Source organism: Euleptes europaea, chromosome 3, assembly GCF_029931775.1.
Source record: "Euleptes europaea isolate rEulEur1 chromosome 3, rEulEur1.hap1, whole genome shotgun sequence".
NCBI lineage: Eukaryota > Metazoa > Chordata > Lepidosauria > Squamata > Sphaerodactylidae > Euleptes > Euleptes europaea.
This window is the reverse complement of record NC_079314.1, coordinates 119,500,517-119,525,448: the sequence shown is the minus strand read 5'-3', so window position 1 is coordinate 119,525,448 and position 24,932 is coordinate 119,500,517. Positions and strand designations below refer to the sequence as shown.

The 24,932-nt window shown below is 44.6% G+C and overlaps 1 protein-coding gene and 1 non-coding gene across 2 annotated transcripts in view; both read right to left on the bottom strand.

Annotated features, from left to right (window-relative positions):
- Positions 1 to 24,932, bottom strand: part of EXOC4 (exocyst complex component 4) — a 471,090-nt gene that overhangs the window by 363,200 nt on the left and 82,958 nt on the right. The gene's annotated exons all lie outside the window — the stretch shown is intronic.
- Positions 12,186 to 12,257, bottom strand: TRNAT-GGU (transfer RNA threonine (anticodon GGU)). Its single transcript has one exon. It is a non-coding gene; the product is annotated as a tRNA-Thr (tRNA).

Below are 24,932 nucleotides of genomic sequence, written 5' to 3'. Positions count from 1 at the left end.
AGATTTGATCCCCTATCAACCAGCCAGATTCGATCCCCTACCAACCAGCCAGAAGTCAGGTTACCTGGTATCTTCACTGTATGTAACGAGCTGAGATTAGAAGCACCTGCTGTAAGGGAGAGGTCTTACCTGTAATCCCAGATCATTAGAGTACCTGTACAAAAGACACCTGTCGACAGAAGCAATCAATCCATCAGATTCCAAACTAGCCACCATGACCAAGACCAAAGAGCTGTCCAAGGATGTCAGGGACAAGATTGTAGACCTATACAAGGCTGGACTGGGCTACAAGACTATTGCCAAGCAGCTTGGTGAGAAGGTGACAACAGTTGGTGCAATAATTCGCAAATGGAAGAAACACAAAATAACTGTCAACCTCCCTCGGTCTGAGGCTCCATGCAAGATCTCATCTCGTGGAGTTGCAATGATCATGAGAACGGTGATGAAGCAGCCCAGAACTATACGGGGTGAACTTGTCAATGATCTCAGGGCAGCTGGGACCATGAAAACAGTTGGTAACACACTACGCCGTGAAGGACTGAAATCTTGCAGAGCCCGCAAGGTCCCCTTGCTCAAGACAGCACAAGAACAGGCCCGTCTGCAGTTTGCCAATGCACATCTGAATGACCCAGAGGAGAACTGGGTGAAAGTGTTGTGGTCAGATGAGACCAAAATCGAGCTCTTTGGCATCAACTCAAATCGCCGTGTTTGGAGGAGGAGGAATGCTGCCTACGACCCCAAGAACACCATCCCCACCGTCAAACATGGAGGGGGACATATTATGCTCTGGGGGTGTTTTTCTGCTAAGGGGACAGGACACCTTCACCGCATTGAAGGGACGATGGACGGGACCATGTATCAACAAATCTTGGGTGAGCACCTCCTTCTCTCAGCCAGGGCATTGAAAATGGGTCGAGGATGGGTATTCCAGCATGACAATGACCCAAAACACACGGCCAAGGCAACAAAGGAGTGGCTCAAGAAGAAGCACATTAAGGTCCTGGAGTGGCCTAGCCAGTCTCCAGACCTTAATCCCATCAAAAATCTGTGGAGGGAGCTGAAGGTTCGAGTAGCTACACATCAGCCTCGAAATCTTACTGACTTGGAGAGGATCTGCAAAGAGGAGTGGGACAAAATACCTCCTGAGATGTGTGCAAACCTGTTGGCCACATACAAGAAACGTCTGACCTCTGTAATTGCCAACAAGGGTTTTGCCACCAAGTACTAAGTCATCTTTTGCAAAGGGATCAAATACTTATTTCACTCATTATAATGCACATCAATCTGTGACTTTTGTCTTCTGGGTTTCTGGGGTTTTTCCTGTTGTTATTCTGTCTCTCACAGCTACAATAGACCTACCATTAAGATTATGGACTGGTCATTTCTTCGTCAGAGGGCAAACGGGCAAATTCAGCAGGGGATCAAATACTTTTTCCCCTCACTGTACCTTTTATATTTCCCCCTAGAGTTGCCACGTTTCTTTCTCAAAAGGTGATACCAGCTCCCACCTGATCTATTCAAGTTTCCAAGCATGCCAGAAAGGATGCAGTCAAGATGCCTTCTTAGGGACAGAAACATTTTCTTCTCTTCCTCCCCACCACCCACCCCCCGCCAAAAAAAATATTTATTTTAAGACCCATCCTGATTATGGGTTCTTGCAAAACTTAAAAGCTTGCATACTGATTTGTTTAATAAGGTAGCCTTGTTGGTCAGCAGTAGAACTAGATCAGGGGTGTCAAACATAAGGCCCGCGGGCTGGATCCGGCCCCTTGAGAACTCTTATCTGGCCCAACAAGCCAGCCAAGGCAGCCACCACTACCCCTCGATCTGGGCTGCTGAGGTATAGCCCGGCCCGACCAAGTGACATTTATGTCATATCCGGCCCTCGTAACAATTGAGTTCAACACCCCTGAGCTAGATTCAAGTCCAGTAGCACCTTCGAGACCAACGAGATTTTCAGGGGGGAAACATTCGAGAATCAAAGATTCCTTTGGCAGATACAAGTCAGAATGGAGATATATAAAGACTCAAAGATCTCCATTCCGGCTTGTATCTGATGAAGAGAGCTTTGTCTCTCGAAAGCTTATACCCCGAAAATCTTGTTGGTCTCTAATGTGCTTCCTAGCCATTAACACTGATTTGTGTTATTTTGGTTCATCCTAGTAAAAGTTATAATGCTGTTTTTGTGTCCAGGATCAAAGGAGCATGCCTAATATATTAGGTGCCGTACAGCACAGGCAAGATAATTCTCCTGCAGTCGTCTTGCTTGTGGGCTTCCTAGAGGAACCTGGTTGGCCTCTGTGTGAACAGACTGCTGGACTTGATGGGCCTCGGTCTGACCCGCAGGGCTTTTCTTATGCTCTTTGGGCATTCTCGGTTGAGCTTAGTGATCAGAAGAGGCTGCCTCCTTTGCCACGTCTTCTGATGTACATAGGGGCCAAGAGACTGACATTCTGTGTGTAGCTGCAAAGTTGTGGGTGGCCCTAAATTATGACAGTGTATTCATCTCAACCACAGGACACCCTCGGTTGTGAAGGAAGAGACATCACAACCAATAAAGGTAAGTTATCATGAGCCACTCGCAAGGGAGAACCACTCCAAGAACACCGCCGTTCATCACTTTGGCAGCTAACGGGAGTGGGAAGCGCAATTTTTCTAACGGGGTATCAGACATGTGACATTCTGATTAAACGGCACGGAAATGCGGCACCAAATCATGGTAATAAAGTGAGATCATCCATTTATTGTGTCTCGGCTAATCATTTGTATATCTGCTGGTTCATTTTTTACGGCCCTTTGTGAGCAATAGGGGAAGACTCGGAATATTATGCTTAAGGGAGAAGAATTATTTATCTATTTACCAACCTGCGGGGAAGCTTTATCTGATTGGGATTATACAAGCATTTCGTATGCAGGGACCCCTCCAAAGCTTAAGGTAAGAGAGAGGGCAAATAAACTGACAAGATTTAAAGTCGTGACATACAGCCAGACTTTCGGCATATTTCCCACTGCTAGCCTTACAGAACCTTTCCAATATGTCAGTGTTCCCAGCCCTACAAACACCAGTTACAAAGTCAGGTGGTCCATAACAATCTTTCTGATCATTCAACCCCATTCTTTCCTATGTAAGAATGTACTACTTATTGAAATCTTTTCCCAAAAAATATAAGGAAGTTTAATACATGAATAAAATAATTCACGTGTTCTTTTGAAGCATTTGGGCCGAGCAAGGGAACAAAGAAAAAGTGAGGAGGAGGAGGAGCAGGAGAAGAGTTGGTTTTTGAAATCTATCCCAGTTTAACTGATCATATTTAAAAGTGTGTTAATCGTTATCAACTTTTTTAAATGAGGAAGAAAATCCAGCTGGGGGGGGGGGGGTTGGCCAAAGCAGTGTTGTTTGGATAGAGGGGGGCAGAGAGTTGCTTAAGGCAGGCAGCAAAATCGTTCAATAATAAGATCCTAAAACATAAAATTCGTCAGCAATAAGACTAGCAATAAAACCACCATAAAGGGGCATAAAAACAGCCATAAAGCAATTTCGTCAAAGAACATAAAACAGTAATCATAAAACAGCACTTAGGCTGGATACAGACCATAAAGGGGCATAAAAACGAGGGGATAAAACAGCAATTAAAAGCCGAGGTAAAGAGATCTACTTTGGTTCGACACTAAGTCATTACTCAGCAAAGTAGCTCAGCTGGGGGGGAATCATAGAATTATGGGGAAGATCCATGCAGCATTTTGCACTCTGAGAATTGCAGCAGAAATTTATCACTCTCCCCCAACGACTGTGCCCAAACAAGAAGAATGAAGAGCCCCGTGGCGCAGAGTGGTAAGCTGCAGTACTGCAGTCCAAGCTTTACTCATGACCTGAGTTTGATCCCGACGGAAATTGGTTTCAGGTAGCCGGCTCAAGGTTGACTCAGCCTTCCATCCTTCCGAGGTTGGTAAAATAAGTACCCAGCTTGCTGGGGGAAAAGGGGAGATGACTGGGGAAGGCAATGGCAAACCACCCCATAAAAATTAAGTCTGCCTAGGAAACGTCGGGATGTGATGTCACCCCATGGGTGAGGAATGACTTGCACAGGGGACCTTTACCTTTTTACACCTCCTTAAAGAATTACTCAACTTTAAGGTTGACAATGAGGAAATTGAAATTGTTCAAGACTTTCTATTCCTTGGCTCCATCATCAACCAAAAGGGAGACTGCAGCTGAGAAATCAGAAGGAGATTGAGACTGGGAAGGGCAGCCATGAAGGAGCTAGAAAAGATTCTTAAGTGTAAGGATGTGTCACTAGCAACCAAGATCAGGTGAATTCATGCCATTGTATTCCCTCTTATTATGTATAGGTGTGAAAGTTGGATAATGAAGAAAGCTTATAGGAAGAAAGTAGATTCTTTTGAAATGTGGTGTTGGAGGAGTGTTACGGATACCGTGGACTGCCAAAAAAAACCAATCAGAGGGTGATAGATCAAATCAAGCCTGAACTGGCCCTAGAAGCTAAAATGACTAAACTGAGGCTATCGTACTTTGGTCATGACACATATCCCTATGAAGAAGGCCCAATCCTGTTACACTACTGCAGAGGAGGTCCGGCCTACTCACCAGCAAGCCGGTTCCTCTTTGTGTCAAAAGTCACCTAAGAAAACCCAAAACACCCACTGGGCTCCAGAATTCCTCCTATAGCACAGTGTAGGTAGGTCTGCCACCAACTCTCAGTTCCAAAAGGTTTAGCCTTAACAGGGAGGAGCTGAGAGCAACTCTTCCCCAGCTAGTTCCCAAAAGACCAAAAAGACCGCACCAGCCCTGCAGAGTAGAGATTCTGTCAGGGGAGGGTAGCTGTCAGCAAACGTTACAAAAGGTAGGTGGTTTCCACACACACACACACACACACACACTTAGGAACTTAGATTTAGCCCTGAGGCCCAAAAAGGTTTCACAGACTCCAAAGTAAAGTCAAAGATTTATTCTAAAGAAATGTGCTCATTACAGAAAGCAAAATATTTGTGGAAGCAAAATAGCATGAAAACAAGAAAGTCTAACAATTGCTAACTACACATTAATTCTTAAGCAATAGGCGAGGCTTGCGAGAGGTTATAACGACAAAAGGATTTGCTTCAAAGTTATTACCAGATTTCCAAACGCAAGACTTGTTTCCATCTTGCAGAGTGTCAGTCCCACAGGGAGTCCCCCTGGGGCAAAGTGATGCCGAATGAGGACACGCCAGCGCGTCCCCAAAACTCCATAGTTCTATATCAGAAGAGGTTCATTCTTCTTCCTTCCGAATTCATCAGCTGGTGATCAGTCAGCCAATGTAGTCGTCAGGAAAACAATAAACCACATTAATATTGGCCATGTCGCTGCTAGCTCTTTGAAGACATGAGGTAATCTGCATCCCTGCAGTGAATGCAAATCACCAGGAGTTTCTCAGAGTCAGAGACAACTAAGGTGTGACAGATGTGTCACCTTGGAAACAAATGGGCGGTTATGGCCTACAATCAGTAAGGAAGCTTCAGAGGAAAGGTAGCTGTGAATGAGCTCTTTCCCCCGCTCTCACAGTCTTCAAACAGAAACCAACTTCACTTTGAAATGCATTTGCTAGGGGCTGGTCTTTGTCCCTAGCCCTCAAAGGATTGATATTAAATCCTGCTAGCTAGGCCGAAGCCTGAGCCAATGTTTTTGAGAGCCAATATTGTGTAGTATTACAGTAAAAGGAAACGCGGAGCGCTTTTCCTTTACAACTACAAGTCATAGTCTCTTCCTACTTGCAAAAATTCAGGACCTGGCTAGAGATAATGCTACTGGATTAAATCAGGAAAAGGTCTAAGTGAGTAAAATCCCTGGTGCCATAGAAACAGAGGCACCGAATGTAAGGCCGAGTTTTTATTACAGAGTGCCATGACAATTTGTATCCCAATCAGTTCATGAACTCTCTCTAGCCCCGGATCAGAAAGGTGGAATTGAGAACAGTCCCTATGATAAATGGAAGTAATATCATGTTGTTGACTCATTCATGAGCTTTTATTTTTGCTTTTTCCAACGAGATTCTATATCACCATCACACGGATGTTCATTAAGAATAGCACTAATAAACGAGGCACCCCACCTGATCTTTGTGGTAACCCTGGACCTCAGGAAAAGAAACCCTTAACCACTAAGGCAGGACATGGCTCACATTCAACTAACCAATTCCCTTCCCATTCCCTTCATTCCAGACGAACCCAAGTCCAGCGTCGCTCTCATTACAAGCACAGTGACTGTCCTCTTCCAAAGTTATTTGTCTTAAAAAAAACCCACAGTAATTTAAATGTTGTATCTAAGACAAACGCAGCAGCTATTAATTAAAGCATAAAAGCGCCCTGTCAAAATTACCGAAGAAAACACACTGGGATGTTTTGAGTAAACACAACAAAACAGGCACGCTGATCCACATCAGACTCCGCCAGCCGCAGAACTGACTGCGCTTTTGGTTAGCAGTAGCTTTATTCGTAGAAAAATAAGGCTGGGGATCCTGAAACGATATGTGAATGGGCGAGCTAGATCCAGAAGAAAGCACAGCGCCGGAGGCAATGTGAGTTGACACACCGGGCTCTGTTTGCAAAGCTGGATCTAAGATAGAATCATAGAACCATGAAGTTGGAAGGGGCCATAGAGGCCATCCAGTCCAACCCCCTGCTCAATGCAGGATCAGCCTAGAGCATCCCTGACAAGTGTGCGTCCAGCCGCTGCTTGAAGACTGCCAGAGAGGGGGAGCTCACCACCTCCCTAGGTATCCTATTCCACTGTTGAACAACTTTTACTGTAAAAAATATTTTCCTAATATCCAGCCGGTACCATTTCTCCCACAATTTAAAGCCATTATGCTAGTCCTATCCTCTGCTGCCAACGGGAACAACTCCCTGCACTCCTCTAAGTGGCAGCCCTTCAAATACTTAAAGAGAGCAATCCTGTCCCCCCTCAACCTCCTCTTCTCCAGACTGAACATTCCCATCTTCCTCAGCCTTTCCTCGTAGGACTTGGTCTCCAGGCCCCTGATCATCCTGGTCACTTTCCTCTGCACCTGCTCAATTCTGTCTGCAGCCTTTCTGAAATGAGGCCTCCAGAACTCCTTGTGGAACTCACTGCCACAGGGTGTCACAACCACAGAATCCTAGAGTTGAAAGGGCCATACAGGCTATCTAGTCCAACCCCCTGCTCAATGCAGGATCAGCCCACCTCCCTAGGGAGCTGATTCCACTGTCGAAGAACCCTTACTGTAAAAATAATGTTACTATTATCCAGCCAGTACCTTTCCTCCAGCAATTTAAACCCATTATTGCGAGTCCTATCCTCTGATGCCAACAGGAACAGCTCCCGGCCCTCCTCTAAGTGACTGCCCTTCAAATACTTATATGATATTGGTCCTTGTAGGTTATCCGGGCTGTGTAACCATGGTCTTGGTATTTTCTTTCCTGACGTTTCGCCAGCAGCTGTGGCAGGCATCTTCAGAGGAGTAACACTGAAGGACAGTGTCTCTCAGTGTCAAGTGTGTAGGAAGAGTAATATATAGTCAGAAAGGGGTTGGGTTGAGCTGAATCATTGTCCTGCAAAAAAGTATCAAAGGTAATGTGCTAATCATTGTCCTGTAAGTATCAAGATAATGTGCTAATGAGGGTGTGGTATGTTAATATGGAACCATTGTATCCTGAAGTGATCTGTTAATGTGCGAAATCCAAAGCTAATCTGCATGGCTATCGTTGACTACAAGAACCTACAAGAATCAATGAACTCTGACTGTGAAAGCCTTTGACAATACTTATATGATAAGTCATGCACATATGCAAGATGGCGCTTGAAGGGCATGCATGTGGGAACTAGTCTAATATCTGTAACTGGCGGGGTGGGGGTGGGGGGAGACGGACCCTAGCATGAAATGTAAAGTTCCAAAACAGATTTGCTAATCTTAAGCCCTCCTCTGAGCCCAAGTCTTGTGATGAATAACCCTTCCCTCGAATTTCAAAGTCATAATAGGAAATCTAACGGGACTTTTCCACAGTATTTTCCACAGGTTTTTAAAGCCATTCCACTTTTGGGCTAGGGAAGACAAAATATTCAGCACAAGAATAATACATATGTTATTCAGAACCTTTACTTTATTTACAGCACTGATATGCCATCTTTCCATTAAAATACTCAAGGCATCTCAGAGTAATAATAAAACACACACACAACCACAGTTACCACAAATATTTTTGAGCTAGTATTTGGCCACCTGTATATTTAATAGCGACTTGTGGCTCCCCCATCTGTGGATCAGGGACACGCTGATACTAAACAGGTTTTCCTGCAAACTTGAAGGACCTCCCCGGTTTGCAGAAAAAAATAAAATCTTTAAAATCTTTAAAAAAATCTTTTTAATTTTTTTTAAGAGCCGGTGTGGTGTAGTGGCTAAGAACCATGGTTTAGAGTGGTGGACTCTAATCTGGAGAACCACGCTTGATTCCCCACTCTTCCACATGAGCAGCGGAGGCTAATCTGGTGAACCAGTTTGGTTTCCCCACTCCTCCCCATGAAGCCTGCTAGGTGACGTTGGGCCAGTCACAGTTTTCTCCGAACTCTTTCAGCCCCACCTATCTCACAGGGTGTCTGCTGTGGGGAGAGGAAGGGAAGACGATTTTAAGCCGCTTGGCTCCAGGTCACGTGGCAATTGTGGGATTCACAGTGGCACAAGGAGATTTTGTAAATAAACAAATAAGCAAAATATTGTCAAAGGTTTTCACGGTCAGAGTTCATTGGTTCTCGTAGGTTATCCAGGCTGTGTAACCGTGGTCTTGGTATTTTCTTTCCTGACGTTTCGCCAGCAGCTGTGGCCGGCATCTTCAGAGAAGTAACACTGGACAGCCCGGATAATCTACGAGAACCAATGAACTCTGACCGTGAAAGCCTTCGACAATATTTTGAACGCCTCTACGGGGAGGAAATATTTCAACAGACCAGGAGATTGGAAACACTTTGGAACAAGAAAGCACATCTACTTTGTTCTTTAACTTTTCTACTAAGATAGACACTGTCCTTCAGTGTTACTCCTCTGAAGATGCCTGCCACAGCTGCTGGCGAAACGTCAGGAAAGAAAATACCAAGACCATGGTTACACAGCCCGGATAACCTACGAGAACCAAACAAATAAGCAGTTTATCTAAGTTGGTACTGATCCTGTGATAGCACCCAGGCTGAAAACAAGACACTGTGGAGCGGGCAGCCAACAGGAAAGTAGGGAGAGAGGGGAAGAAGCCAAGGGACAAGCAGAAGAGTGCAAGGTTAAGAACATAAGAACATAAGAAAAGCTATGCTCGATCAAACCAAGGCCCATCAAGTCCAGCAGTCTGTTCACACAGTGGTCAACCAGGTACCTCTAGGAAGCCCACAAACAAGACGACGGCAGCAGCATTATCCTGCCTGTGTTCCACAGCACCTAATATCATAGGCATGGTACTCTGATCCTGAAGAGAATAGGTATGCATCATGACTAGTATCCATTTTTACTAGTAGCAATGAATACTCCTCTCTTCCAGGAAGATGTCCACTCCCCTCTTAAAGCCTTCCAAGCTGGCAGCCATCACCACATCCTGGGGCAGGGAGTTCCACAAATTAACTATGCGTTGTGGGAAGAAATATTTCTTTTTATCAGTTTTGAATCTCTCACCCTCCAGCTTCATCAGATGACCCCACGTTCTAGTATTATGAGAGAGGGAGAAAAGCTTCTCCCTGTCCACTCTCCAAACCATGAATAATTTTATAGACCTCTCTCATGCCTCCCCTTAACCGCCTTTTTTCTAAGCTAAACAGCCCTAAGCGTTTTAACCGCTTCTCATAGGGCAGTTGTTCTAGTCCCCTGATAATTTTAGTTGCTCTTTTCTGTTCCCTCTCAAGCTCTATAATATCCTTTTTTAGGTGTGGTGACCAGAACTGTACACAGTATTCCAATGTGGTCTCACCCTGTTGCTCAGGACCGAGACAACGGCCTGGGCAGACGGCATCTATCCAATTAGGTCGATGGCCAGCACGGACCCTTTTCTGTCTGCCGAGTTTGTGATGCCGGTAAGCGTAGCTCTCATCACCTCACAATCTAATCAGCGACGGCCCAGGCATTAATTAGCTCAGCCCATCAAAATGTCTGCGGTTTTACGATCCTAATAAACCCTGACCACAAATGCTGATGAATTGCTCAACGGCTCGCTAATTTGTTTTCTGACAGTGTCAAAGGATGCTGATAAATTGGAAAACAAGGGTTCAGGCCAAAAGACAATTTTCGGGAGGCCAGAAAAACCTGATTAAGGAAAGGGGGGGTAGTGCTTTTGCTGCAGAATGCACCTCTGATCTTTTCGATCAATAAATAGTTCCAAACGATCGTCCATCTCTTTTTTGGCCACTTTTATTTCTTTGTCCATTGTTGTCTATTTGTTATAGTGTAAGCAGGAAATCTGAAGTCGAGCATATTTAGCCCTTCAGAGCATTTTTTAATGCCACAATAGTGGACTGTGCCAATAATCTATTGAGAGTCAGTGTGGTGTAGTGGTAAAAGCGGTGGTTTGGAGTGGTGGACTCTAATCTGGAGAACCAGGTTTGATCCCCACTCCTCCACATGAGCGGTGGACTCTAATCTGGTGAACCGGGTTGGTTCCCCACTCCGGGTTGGTTCCCCACATGAAGCCAGCAGGGTGACCTTGGGGTAGTCACAGTTCTCTCAGCCCCACCTACCTAACAGGGTGTCTGTTGTGGGGAGGGGAAGGGAAGGTGATTGTAAGCCAGTTTGATTCTTCCTTAAGTGGTAGAGAAAGTTGGCATATAAAGACCAACTCTTCTTCTTCTACCATGAAAGCTCACTGGTCTACCTCACAGGGTTGTTGCTGTGAGAAAATGGTGGAGGGGAGAACAATGTTCTACGCCGCTCTGAGTCCCAACTGGGGAGAAAAGCAGGATATACATAAATAAATGCAAAATAAATCCAAATGCATTGTATTTCCATGCCTCTAGAAATAGTAAGACGTTTCAATGGAAGCCTGATAGCAAACTCATCCCCCCCCCCACCACAGCTCAACAACTTTACCCAAAGTGACAGAAGTAACAGAGCTGGTCCATACTTTTGCCAGGTGCATCTGTCTCACGTTTCCCATTTCCAACCATACTGTGAAGCATAACTCACTGCGTGAGCAGGGGCCATTCCAATGGGTCTCTCTGCTTCTGCATGGAGACAGCCAGATTGGTGTAGTGGTTAAGAGCAGCGGACTCTAATCTGGAGAACCAGGTTCGATTCCCCATTCCTCCGCATGAAGCCTGCTGGGTGACCTTGGGCTAGTCACAGTTCTCTCCGAACTCTCTCACCCCCCACCTATCTCACAATGTACTTGGTTGTGGGGACAGGAAGGAAAGGAGATTTGTAAGCTGCTTTGAGACTCCTTAAAGGTAGAGGAAAAGTGGGGTATGAAAACCAACTCTTCTTCTTCACGATGGCTCCAGATCACATGGCAAATTCTGCCTCATGATATGGCCAGGCAGTGGAAGCGCCCCATGGGAGACACCAATCCCCATTACACCAAGCACTGCCTACATTACCTCTAATTCCCATTGTTTACTGGGGGAAACCCTTTGTGTTCCACGTAATCTTGTCCTACAAACCTCACTCACATTAACTCTCACATTCCATCTCTTCTGTCAGATTCTCCTCTCAATAGCATTGGTGTCAACACACCAAGGCACAGTGATGAGGGCTTTCCAGGAAAATCTGAATCGGAAAATGTTCCAATTCAAATTTAAATCCATAAAGTCAATATTAAAAATAATGTAAGCAACGGTTAAATAATATTAGCCAAAGGAGGCAAATACACAATGCACAAGCCTGGACTGGGATTTCTCCATGCTCCATATCCCACATTTAGCCCATCTAACATGACTGATTTGCAGCACAACTATAGATACGTGGACTATAAACCCCGCCTTCCTCATGCTCCACCCACAAAATCTCCAGGTATTTCCCAACCCAGAGCTGGCAACCCTATTTGAAACCAACATGAACACATGAAGCTACCTTATACTGAATCAGACCCTTGGTCCATCAAAGTCAGTATTGTCTACTCAGACCAGCAGCGGCTCTCCAGGGTCTCAGGCAGAGGTCTTTCGCATCACCTATTTGCCCAGTCCCTCTAACTGGAGATGCCGGGGATTGAACCCGGGACCTTCTGCATACCAAGCAGATACTCTACCACTGAGCCACAGCCCCTCCTAAATCATAAATCCCAGGCAGGTGCAGTACATCTGTGGAATACACGCAGGGAGTCCTGCCTACGGGACACCCAGCAAAGGGACAGAACCAAAGAGATTCAGAGACCACGCCCATTTCCTTTGCTCCCGTATCGATCAGCATTTCCCTCCTGCCCTCAGTTACCTTTTCCTCCAACAATGAAAGCTCTTCAGGGAGAAAAGCATTCCATGCTACGTGCTTGTACAGCCTTGATCTCGGATGACAACGGTAAGCACGACAGTAATATAAATGAGGTTCAATTTACAAAAACAAAAAAAGGGGGGGGGGAGAAAAATCAAGCAAGTTTTGATGGAGCTATTTTCCCCCCGAAACAAAACAAAGAAGAACTCCATTATTTGTACTACTCTCCTGAACCTTGAAATTAAAAAAAAAATCCCTTACTAATTTACTCCTTTCCCATTTGATGAACATCTTTCTTTTCCCTCTTGCATCTCTAATGGAGCTTAAAATTAATATGACTTCTGCGCGCAGACAGACGCCCTCGCGATGAGAGAGAGGGTTCTGCAAACGGACAAAAAAAAGTTAATCATTCCGTACCTACACTATGCTTTTCAAATGAAAAGGAACCAAGGTTTTTATTATTAACAATCACTTATATGGCACCTCCAATGCAGTAAGAAAATTTTCCCTTATTTGCTTTGTTATCCTGTTTCAAAACAAGGAACGGTTTACAAGTAACATCCAGAATCAAAGAATCATAGAGTTGGAGTTGGAAGGGGCCCCAGGATGTGGTGATGGCTGCCAAATTGGAAGGCTTTAAAAGGGGAGTGGACATGTTCAAGAAGGAGAGAGCTATCCATGGCTACTAGTCAATATGAACACTAGTCATGATGCACACCTATTCTCTCCAGGATCAGAGAAGCATGCCTGTTATATTAGGTGCAGTGGAACACAGGCAGGATAATGCTGCTGCTGTCGTCTTGTTTGTGGGCTTCCCAGAGGCCCCTGGTTGACCACTGTGTGAACACACTGCTGGACTTGATGGGCCTGGGTCTCATCCAGCATGGCCTTTCTTATGTTCAGTAATTATCAGCCTTTCCTCGTAGGGCTTGGTCTCCAGCCCCTGATCATCCTCCTCGCTCTCCTCTGCACCCGCTCCATTCTGTCCACATGCTTTTCGAAGGGAGGCCTCCAGAACTGCACACAATACTCCAGGTGTGGCCTGACCAGTGCAGAGTACAGCAGTGTAAAGCAACACTAGAGAGGTACGTTGTACAGGTTATTACACCAACAGCTTATTACACCAAGAAGCTTATTACACCAACAACTATGAAAATTAAGCTCTACTGGTATAACAGGAAAAATAAAGAGCTGGAACTAAAAAGTCCTGGAACTAAAGAAGTTCTAAGGCTGACCACTGGGTTTTAAAATTTTATTTAGTTAACTCATTTATTCCCCACCTTTCTCTCCAATGGGGAACCAAAGCAGCTTACATCATTCTCCTCTCTTCCCCTTTATCGTCACAACAACCCTGTGAGGTAGGTTAGGCTGAGAGGGTGCAACTGGCCCAAGGTCATCCAGTGAGCTTCCATGGAAGAGCAAGGATGTGAACCCTGGGTCTCTCAGATTCTAGTCCAACCCTCTTAACCACTGAACTACACTGTCTCTCTCTGGACCAAAATTAACCCTTGTTCATATTTACTGTTTTTGCATATCCAAGTCAACATCGAAAAATCCCAATCCAGGACCAACTTTGTGAGCTGTAAAAGTAAGATAATATCCTGGTAGGCATATATGAAGCTGCCTTGCTCGTAGGGTTTCCAGCTCCAGATTGAGAAATGCCTGGAGAATTTGTGGGTGGAGCCTGAAGAGGGCAGGGTTGGGGGGGTGACACTTCAATAGGGTATAATGCCATAGAGTCCACCTTCTAAAGCAGCCATTTTCTCCAGATGAACTTATCTTTGTTGCCTGGAGATCGATTGTCATACCAAGAGATCTCCAGCCACCACCTGGAGTTTGGCAACCAGCATTATGCAGTAGTTAAGAGCCAGCGTGGTGTAGTGGTAAGAGCAATGGTTTGGAGCGGAGTACTCTGATCTGGAAAACGGGGTTTGATTCCCCACTCCTCCACATGAGTGGAGGACGCTAAATTGGTGAACAGGATTTGTTTCCCCACTCCTACATAATGAAGCCAGCTGGGTGACCCTAGGCTAGTCACAGCTCTCTCAGCTCCACCTACCTCACAGGGTGTCTGTTGTGGGGAGGGGAAGCTGGTTTGATTCTTCCTAAGTGGCATATAAAAACCAACACTACTTCTTCCTACTTACATGGAATCACACCATTGGTGCACCTAGTTGTGGCTGTTCCAACTGGGTGCAGCTCTCCAAGGTCTCAGGCAAAAGACGCCCTCAGTTCTGGTACCAGAGACATTCCCCATCTTTTCCTTCTTAAGATCTTTAAACTGGAGATCGAATCCAGGAGCTTCCACACCCAAAATACGTACTCTGGCACTGAGCTATGGCCAATTGCCCCCAACTTCTCACCCACAGAACCTAGCATGACCAAGTGCTTTTCGTTCGGCCCCTGTATTTCATATAAATTGGCCCAAAACATTTAAAGTTTTAAAAGTCTCCAGCTGATATAGTACTTTCTTTTGAACACAAGAAGAAGAAGAGTTGGTTTTTATATGCCAACTTTCTCTACCACTTAAGGAAGAATCAAACCAGTTTATAATCACCTTCCCTTCCCCTCCCCACAACAGACAGCCTGTGAGGTAGGTGAGGCTGAGAGAGCTCTAAGAGAGCTGTGACTAGCACAAGATCACCCAGCTGGATTAATGTGGAGGAGTAGGGAATCAAGCCTGGTTTTTCAGATTAGAGTCCACCGCTCCAAATCACTGCTCTTAACCACTACATCACGCTGGCTCTCAAGATATAGCTTGACAGTCATTCCCAAATTGTTTTTTTAAATTATGCGCATTATGAAAGGGATATTAGCTTGTTGGGCAACAATATAGGGCAAGAAACGAATGCATCAACCACTTCTGTGTTCAAAATCGGGACAGAATTCTGTAGTGTAGAAAACTGTAGTGATACGTCCTCTTTGTCGAACGCTAACAAGACATGGCCATGAAATGAAGAATCACTCTGCTATTTTTTTCTTATATGTATTTAAACTCACCCACGCAGACAAACACACACACTGGAGAATCAGAACATAATGAAAGATGTTTAGATGTTATAATGCAAGGGATGTGTTTAAAAAAAATAAAAATCTTCCTGTAAAAGCAATTTGTATTTTAAGGAAGGTTACATTTTTTCTAAGAGGTCACCATTTAACTTCTCCTAAGTTAAATTTCCCATCAGAAGTAACTTGGAAGTCACATTATCTAAGGAAGTCATTGTTTTAAGCATTGCTATGCTAGTTTGCTGGGGCAACGGCAAAGAGAGTCAAATGCGCTCTTTCAAGAAATGCAATGGAACGATCAAAGAGGCCGAGGCTGAAAGTTTGAAAGTTTGACTTGAAAGAACAAGCCTAATAGCCTCTGGAATATTATTTTTGTTCTCACCCAACTCGGCTCTCCTTCAGCTGCGCTCTTCAACGACTGCAGCTGCCAATCAACATCCGCCAACTATCCTCTCAATTAAATAGAAGGACGACAGCGAGGAGACTGGAGAATGTGGGATTTCAAGGGCACCTACGCGGTGCTCTTTTTTTAAAATAAGATTTATTTTATAAAACGCATACAATTCATACATATCACACACCCCTCAAACTCAATATCCATAACAAGATCCTCCTCAAATAACTAACAGAGCGGTCCCAGTACATTATAGGAGAGTTCCTTCTAGCCTTCTAATCCAGACACGTGTTATATTCTTTACTGATGCGGGTACATAAACATTTTACCTCTAAATTACCTTTAATCTAAATTATTTATCTGGTTTATAATTATGTTGACTTAAAACATTAATACCCTTAAGATCTAATATTTTCCATATCAGATCTACTATCTACTTTTGTATCTATATGTTCCAGCCTATATGGTCAGCAAACATTCTAATAGTGATTAAAATCTATATGAATATATATGTATCCTTATATGTGTGTGTTAAGTGCCATCAAGTCGCTTCTGACTCATGGCGACCCTGTGAATCAATGTCCTCCAAAATGTCCTATCTTTGACAGCCTTGCTCAGATCTTGCAAACTGAGGGCCGTGGCTTCCTTTATTGAGTCAATCTATCTCTTGTTGGGTCTTCCTCTTTTCCTGCTGCCCTCAACTTTTCCTAGCATGATTGTCTTCTCCAGTGACTCTTGCCTTCTCATAATGTGACCAAAATACGATAGCCTCTGTTTAATCATTTTAGCTTCTAGGGTCGGTTTAGGCTTGATTTGATCTATAACCCACTGATTTGTTTTTTTGGCCATCCACAGTATCTGTAACACTCTCCTCCAACACCACTATCCTTATATAGTATCATTGTTATATATAATTTGTTATTGTTGTTAGTATATAATAATAACAAATTCTTGTCTGCATACGTATTGTTTTGTTACATAATCCAAGTACATCTTCCAATACTTTTGGAGTGCTTCCATCGGTCTTCTGTTCACTATATTAGTCAATTAAGCCATTACCGCATATTCTGCTAATTTTCCCAGCCATTCCTCAATTGAAGGTGTGGCTTCTGCTTTCCAGTTGGATGCTCTTATTACTCTTGCCATGGTTAACATGTATCTTAACCTATGCAGTGCTCTTGAGGCCAGTCAGAAAGCAACACTGACCAAGTACCCTTCCATTCTGGACGGAACTGCGACGCCGCCGATTTCCAGGGCCCCGAGAGAAAATCAATGCTGCTCTGGAATCAAATGGATCCTCCTGTCGGGAATCGAGCTACTGTAATGTTTTACTATTATGACAGAGGGAGAAAAGCTTCTCCCTGTCCACTCTCTCCAAACCATGCATAATTTTATAGACCTCTATCATGTCTCCCCTCAACCGCCTACTTTCCAGGCTAAACAGCCCTAAGCGTTTTAACCGCTCCTCGTAGGGCAGTTACTCTAGCCCCCGATCATTTTGGTTGCTCTTTTCTGCACCTTCTTAGGCTCTGCAATATCCTTTTTTAGGTGTGGTGACCAAAACTGTCAAATCAAATCAGAACTTCTCTAATGTGAGTTGAAGAAAGTTACCTATGCAGGGAACCTCTAAACCTGGTCAAGAAACTACAACTGGTGTTCCTCTGGACAAAATTTGTAATAAAGCGAGGGAAGCTTATGAAGCAATCGTGGCAGAAGACCCTGCATCTCCACCAATCATATTATCTTGAAGGAGCTTATCCATGCTATTACATCTCTAACTGGAGGCGTCTTATTGTTCTTTTCAATCACATTTTAGTACCGCAGTAATTATACTCTCAACACACAGCTAAATTAAAGAACTAAATTAGCAACATGCTTAAAATGCTAGGGAGAAACCTAGTCTCTGTGTTACAACAGAGGGAAGATGCAGAAGTGCATCTGGGAAGATGCCATAAACTCACACGTTCATCTGCACAGAAGCAGAGCTGGCTGCTGTGTCACGTTTTCAGAACGAAGCAAGCCACAATATGATATCCAGGGACTGTACATAAGGCAAAGTATGAATGAGACCCAAAAGTAAACCAGCTCAGCTGATGCCAGCTCTCTTACCCAGTGACCACTTTTTACAAAATACTTCTGAACAAGTGGACGCCTGCAAGACTCCTGGGGTGGGGGAACTCATACCCTCCCCCACCTGGTCACTCACCCTCAGTTTTGCCGCTTCCACAAACGGACAGGGACTGACAATCACGCATGCCTACCCCCTCCCATGCTCTGGGTGCTCCCCTTGTCGTTTCTACCATCTCTTCCCCTTCCCATTGCTCAGCCTGAACTCACCCCGTGGGGCTCTGCCCAACCGTCTGTCCCCTCCCTGTTTCGTTTGTCTCCCATACACAGCAAGAAGGATGGATACCATGGGGCCAGCAGAAGGACACTGTGGGCACAACAGCAGATGCTCTTCTACTTCGGGGGCAATTTACTTCCCTACCTTTTTGAAGTTTTCATATTTTTCTGCAAGCCTTGAGGTCCCCTGAGTTTAAAGGGGGGGGGAAACTCCCGTCTCTCTACATGGCCCTGATCCACAGATTTATGGGTCCGCAAATTGAGAATTAGATATATTGATTTTGGGTGCAACATGCAAGCACAAAATGCATGTGCTCATCTCATTTTGCAAACACATGGTAGTCACAAAGCAGAGCCTTTTGGATTCTGGTGCCCATTCCCCAGAGCTTTCTTCTAGGGGAAACTTAACATGGGCCTCCTCCTTGAATGCAATCCCATGGCCAAATGAAGGTTTTTGTTTTGTTAGGTGAACACATGTAGCTGCCTTATACTGAATCAGACCCTTGGTCCATCAAAGTCAGTATTGTCTACTCTGACTTGCAGCAGCTCTCCAGGGTCTCAGCCAGAGGTTTTTCACATCACCTACTTGCCTAGCCCCTTTCATTGGAGATGCCGGGGACTGAACCTGGGACCTTAGGCATATCAAGCAGATGCTCTACCACTGAGCCACGGCCCCTTCCCAACCTGGGACTTTCCGCATGCCAAGCAGATGCTCTACCTTGTGAGCTATGCCTACTCCCCATAGCAGATCCCAGCTGTCATGAACACATGAAGCTGCCTGATACTGAATCAGACCCTTGGCCATCAAAGTCAGTATTGTCTACTCAGACCAGCAGCGGCTCTCCAGGGTATCAGGCAGGGGTCTTTCACATCACCTACTTCCTTAGTCCTTTTAACTGGAGACGCCAGAGATTGAACCTGGGACCTTCTGCATGCCAAGCAGAGGCTCTACCACTGAGCCACAGTATTGCTAGTAGTAGCAAACGTATCGCTGTCCTCGCCATGTCTGACCTGCAATAAGTTACTGGTTATTTCAAAGTGATTTTTACTTGGTTTTACTGCTTTTTAAAAATGTTTTCACATTTATGTACATCACCTAGGGCACCCTTGAGCTGGAATAGTTTATAAATAGTTATATCTGAAAAACGCTATAATTGAATAAAAAACAAAACTCACATGCACATTGTTTCTCCAGCTTTTTTAAAAGGCGCATGAATTGTGAGGCTAGCCTCTCCAAATTACCACCCGCCTATTCTTTAAAAAGGTCAAGTGCCCCCAAGGACCAACATCTGCCCTTTATATCTGACCAAACCTGTGTATAAATTTTGTTCTCTGATATTTTACTCAAGTACTATAATATATTGCATAAAACAGACCTGAAATTCACACACATGACTGACATTAAGCCTCCCCTAATAATGACACCAAATCAGCCACTGGTAGAATGTACCAAATGTATGGCAACCATGAACATTCAAGGTAAGCACACCTTCTGTGCTATAAAAAGGCTTGCTCGTACATGGCCAAGCAAGAGCCAGTGTGGTGTAGCGGTTAGGAGTGGCGGACTCTAATCTGGAGTTCTAATCTGGGTTCGATTCCCCCCTCCTCCACATAAAGCCTGCTGGGTGACCTTGGGCCAGTCACAGTTCGCTCTGAACTCTCTCAGCCCCACCTACCTCACAAGGTGCCTGTTGTGGGGAGAGGAAGGGAAGGCGATTGTAAGCTGCTTTGAGACTCCTTACGGTAGAGAAAAGCGGGGTATAAAAACCAACTCTTCTTCCTCCTCTTCTTCTCTTTTCCCAACCAACCTTATCCAAGTATTACAACCACAGTACCCTGAAATAATCATAGAGTTGGTAGGGGCCATACAGGCCATCTAGTCCGACTCTCTGCTTAATGCAGGATCAGCCTAGTGCATCCCTGACACGTGCTTGTCCAGCCTCTGCTTAAAGACTGCCAGTGAGGGGGAGCTCACCACCTCCCTAGGTGGCTGATTCCACTGCAGAACAACTCTTACTGTAAAAAATAATAATTCCTACTATCCGCAATTCAAACCCATTATCGCGAGTCCTATCCCTACTGTCAAACTTGCTTACTGTAGTGACTTCAAGAGTCACGCCAAAATTTGACTTCATCCATTGTTCTGAGTCAAGACTCATCTTTTAACAGTTTCACATTTTATAGATGTTTCAACGAAGTCAGAACACTTTTCTAACCCAACTGCTCTAACCCAACTGCCAAAGCTGCACATATTTTTAAGTCCCACTGATTCCGGGGGGTTAACTAGGTTGGACTGTGCTCAAAATTTGTCTGACAAAGCAGCCACAAAACAAAAGTTGAACACAACCAAAAGGGAACCTACAGGGTATTCGTTCTCCACAGCCATCTAATTAAAAAGATTGACTTGACAAAGCTTCCTACACTTGAGTAAGAAGCCACACCAACATACCCCTCCTCTGGAAGTTCATTTGAGAGCCCCGTGGCTGTCACAAAGAGAGACCTTGTTCTTTTCCAGCGTCAGTTCAATATCCTTGGGCCAGAACATCCTCAGCAGGCCTAACCTCCCCAGTATCGAAAGCCAGAGTGGTGTAGTGGATAAGAGCGGACTCTAATCGGGAAAACCGGGTTTGATTCCCCACTTCTCCACAGGAGTGGTGGTTAAACGGGTTGGTTTCCCCACTGGGAACTGGGTTGGTTTCCCCACTCCTCCACATGCAGCCTGCTGTGTGACCTTGGGCTAGTCACAGTTCTCTCAGAACTCTCTCAGCCTCACCTACCTCACAAGGTGATTGTTGTGGGGAGAGGAAAGGAAGGTGATTGTAAGCCAGTATGAGACTCCTTAAAGGAAGTGAAAATCAGGGTATAAAACCCAACGCTGCTGCTTTTTCTTGATTGAGAAAGGGAGAATGTGTATCATGAGCCACCCAAGTTAGCTAGGTGCTACACACAAAAAAGGGAGCCCCGTGGCGCAGAGTGGTAAGCTGCAGTACTGCAGTCCAAAGTTCTGCTCTCGACCTGAGTTCGATCCCGACAGAAGTCGGGTTCAGGTAGCCAGCTCAAGGTTGACTCAGCCTTCCATCCTTCTGAGGTTGGTAAAATGAGCACCTGGCTTGCTGGGGATAAAGTGTAGACGACTGGGGAAGGCAATGGCAAAAAAATAAAGGTCTCCTGTGCAAGCACCGGGTAATTCCTGACCCATGGGGTGACATCACATCCTGACGTTTACTAGGCAGACTTAGTTTTACGGGGTGGTTTGCAAGTGCTTTCCCCAGTTGTCTTCCCTTTACCCCCAGCAAGCTAGGTACTCAATGGCAATGGCAAACCACCCCATAAACTCAGTCTGCCTAGTAAACGTCATGATGTGATGTCACCCCGTGGGTCAGTAATGACCCAGATGCTTGCACAGGGGACTACCTTTGCCTTTACCGTTTTACACACAAAAAACCAGAATCACAAGAACAAGGACTGATCACTGCCTTAAAATCTACAATGACAAGAAACATAACACAGGGAGGGGCAGAGGGGCACACAGAAGGGGGAACTAGGAGAATGCCGACTTCTCCCTCAACAAAAGTTCACGCTTCTCTATTGTCTCCCTTCCTTCTCCTTTCTTTCCCCCCATCTGTTACTCAATTAAAACCGTCATTACTTATTTGATTTAAATATGTTCTGAAGAGCCTTCCACCGCCCAAAGCCCCCTAGGTAACAATCCAAAGTTATAAAAATAAAACAGGTATTAATAGGTCAAAAGATTTCTCTTGCAATGCAGTCTCTGCGTTGCAGAAACGCTTACACGAGGTAGAGTGCACGCCATGCCGAGTAGGCGTGATTATACTAATCTCGACAATTGCTCCTTCACCCAATTGCTGCCCACCACTCCCATCTGCTCACGAAAAAGCATCAACACATCAACATTCAGGAAAGATTCAGACGCCCACAAAACCAATCCCACTCGTCAGAACTGTGTTTTGTGTACTTGCTTTCAAAAGTGCTAAGGTTACCCTCAAATTGTGAGTGCTCGAGATGAACCTGCTAATAATTCAGCCTAATAAAGACAGTAAGTTTCTTGGCTTGCAGAAATGTTAGGCTGTAAATCCTCCCTCTGGCCTCAATAAACATACCAGAGGCAGTCGGGTTCCAGGGAAGGGGGCTGGAATTTGCCTATGCTGTCAAGATTCAGCAGGTGCCATCTCAGAGTGCATTCTGGTATCCTTTGACCAGGAACAGGTTTAAACACACACACATCAATCCACCATAGTTTCAGAGGGTAGATGTGTTGGTCTGCAGTAGAACAGCTAGATCTGAATCCAGTAGCACCTTCGAGACCAACAAGGTTTTCGGAGGATGAAATTTCGAGCGTCAAAGCTGATGAAGAGAGAACCAGCAAAAAAGCTGCTTGGATCCAACTCTTTAAGTTAAAAGCTGAGTTTTCATCTTTCTTCCTGAGCTCCTCTTCTTGTGTGTGTGTGTGTGCGCGCGCGCGCCGTCAAGTCACTTCCGACTCATGGCGACCCTATGAATCAATATATTGTCGAAGGCTTTCACGGTCAGAGTTCATTGGTTCTTGTAGGTTATCTGGGCTGTGTAACCGTGGTCTTGGAATTTTCTTTCCTGACGTTTCGCCAGCAGCTGTGGCAGGCATCTTCAGAGTAGTAACACTGAAGGACAGTGTCTCTCAGTGTCAAGTGTGTAGGAAGAGTCAGAGAGGGGTTGGGTTTGAGCTGAGTACTGTCCTGCAGACGTAATGTGCTAATCATTGTCCTGTAAGTATCAAGATAATGTACTAATGAGAGTGTGGTGTGTTAATATGGAAGCATTGTATCCTGAAATGATCTGGTAATGTGTGAAATCCAAAGCTAATCTGCATGGCTATTGTTGACTGTAGCCTTTGTTAGTCTGGAGGTTTTTCAGGGCAGGAAGCCAAGCCTTATTCATTCTTAAACTCTCTTCTTTTCTGTTAAAGTTGCGCTGATGTTTATGAATTTCAATGGCTTCTCTGTGCAATCTGACAAAACAGTTGGTAGAATTGTCCAATCTTTCAGTGTCTTGGAATAAGACCCTGTGTCCTGTTTGTGTCAGTCCATGTTCAGCCACTGCTGATTTCTCAGGTTGGCCAAGTCTGCAGTATCTTTCATGTTCTTTTATCCTTGTTTGTATGCTGCGTTTTGTGGTCCCGATGTAAACTAGTCCACAGCTGCAAGGTATACGATATACTCCTGCAGAGGTGAGGGGTCTCTTTTGTCTTTTGCTGATCGTAGCATCTGTTGTATTTTCTTGGTAGGTTTAAACACTGTTTGTAGGTTATGTTTTTTCAAAAGTTTCTCCATCCTATCAGTGACTCTTTTAATAAATGGCAAGAATACCTTTCCTATGGGAGACTGTTTTTCCTGAGTTTTCTGATTTTTGTTTGGTTTAATGGCCCTTCTGATTTCATTCTTGGAATAGCCGTTTGCTAGCAGTACGTGACTTAAATTATTAGTTTCTTCCTTGAGAAACTGTGGTTCACAGATCCGTCTTGCACGGTCCATTAATGTTTTGATTATTCCTCTTTTCTGTCGGGGGTGGTGGTTGGAGTTTTTGTGTAAGTAGCGATCTGTGTGAGTTGGTTTCCGGTAGACCTTGTGACCTAACTGAAAGTTTGTTTTACGGATGACAAGGGTATCAAGAAATGGGAGTTTACCCTCAATTTCCTTTTCCATGGTAAACTGAATGTTTGGATGGATATTATTAAGATGGTTCTTGTAGGTTATCCGGGCTGTGTAACCGTGGTCTTGGAATTTTCTTTCCTGACGTTTCGCCAGCAACTGTGGCAGGCATCTTCAGAGTAGTAACACTGAAGGACAGTGTGACTACTCTGAGTGTGACTACTTACTACTCTGAAGATGCCTGCCACAGTTGCTGGCGAAACGTCAGGAAAGAAAATTCCAAGACCACGGTTACACAGCCCGGATAACCTACAAGAACCAATGAACTCTGACCGTGAAAGCCTTTGACAATATTATTAAGATGGTTTAGAAAGTCCATTAATTTTTCTTCACCATGGCTCCAAATGGTAAATGTATCATCTACGAATCTGAACCAGACTGTAGGTTTGTAAGGTGCCGATTCTAATGCTGTCTTTTCAAAATATTCCATGTAAAAATTTGCTATTACTGGACTGAGTGGACTTCCCATAGCTACTCCATCAATCTGTTCATAAAATTCTTGATCCCATAGGAAATAACTTGTGGTCAAACAATGGTGAAATAAGGCTGTTATATCTTCTGGAAAAATCTGGTTAATCAATGAGATTGTGACTGGACAATTCTACCAACTATTTTGTCAGATTGCACAGAGAAGCCATTGAAATTCATAAACATCAGCACAACTTTAACAGAAAAGAAGAGAGTTTAAGAATGAGTAAGGCTTGGCTTCCTGCCCTGAAAAACCTCCAGACTAACAAAGGCTACAGTCAACAATAGCCATGCAGATTAGCTTTGGATTTCACACATTACCAGATCATTTCAGGATACAATGCTTCCATATTAACATACCACACTCTCATTAGTACATTATCTTGATACTTACAGGACAATGATTAGCACATTACGTCTGCAGGACAGTACTCAGCTCAAACCCAACCCCTCTCTGACTCTTCCTACACACTTGACACTGAGAGACACTGTCCTTCAGTGTTACTACTCTGAAGATGCCTGCCACAGCTGCTGGCGAAACGTCAGGAAAGAAAATTCCAAGACCACGGTTACACAGCCCGGATAACCTACGAGAAC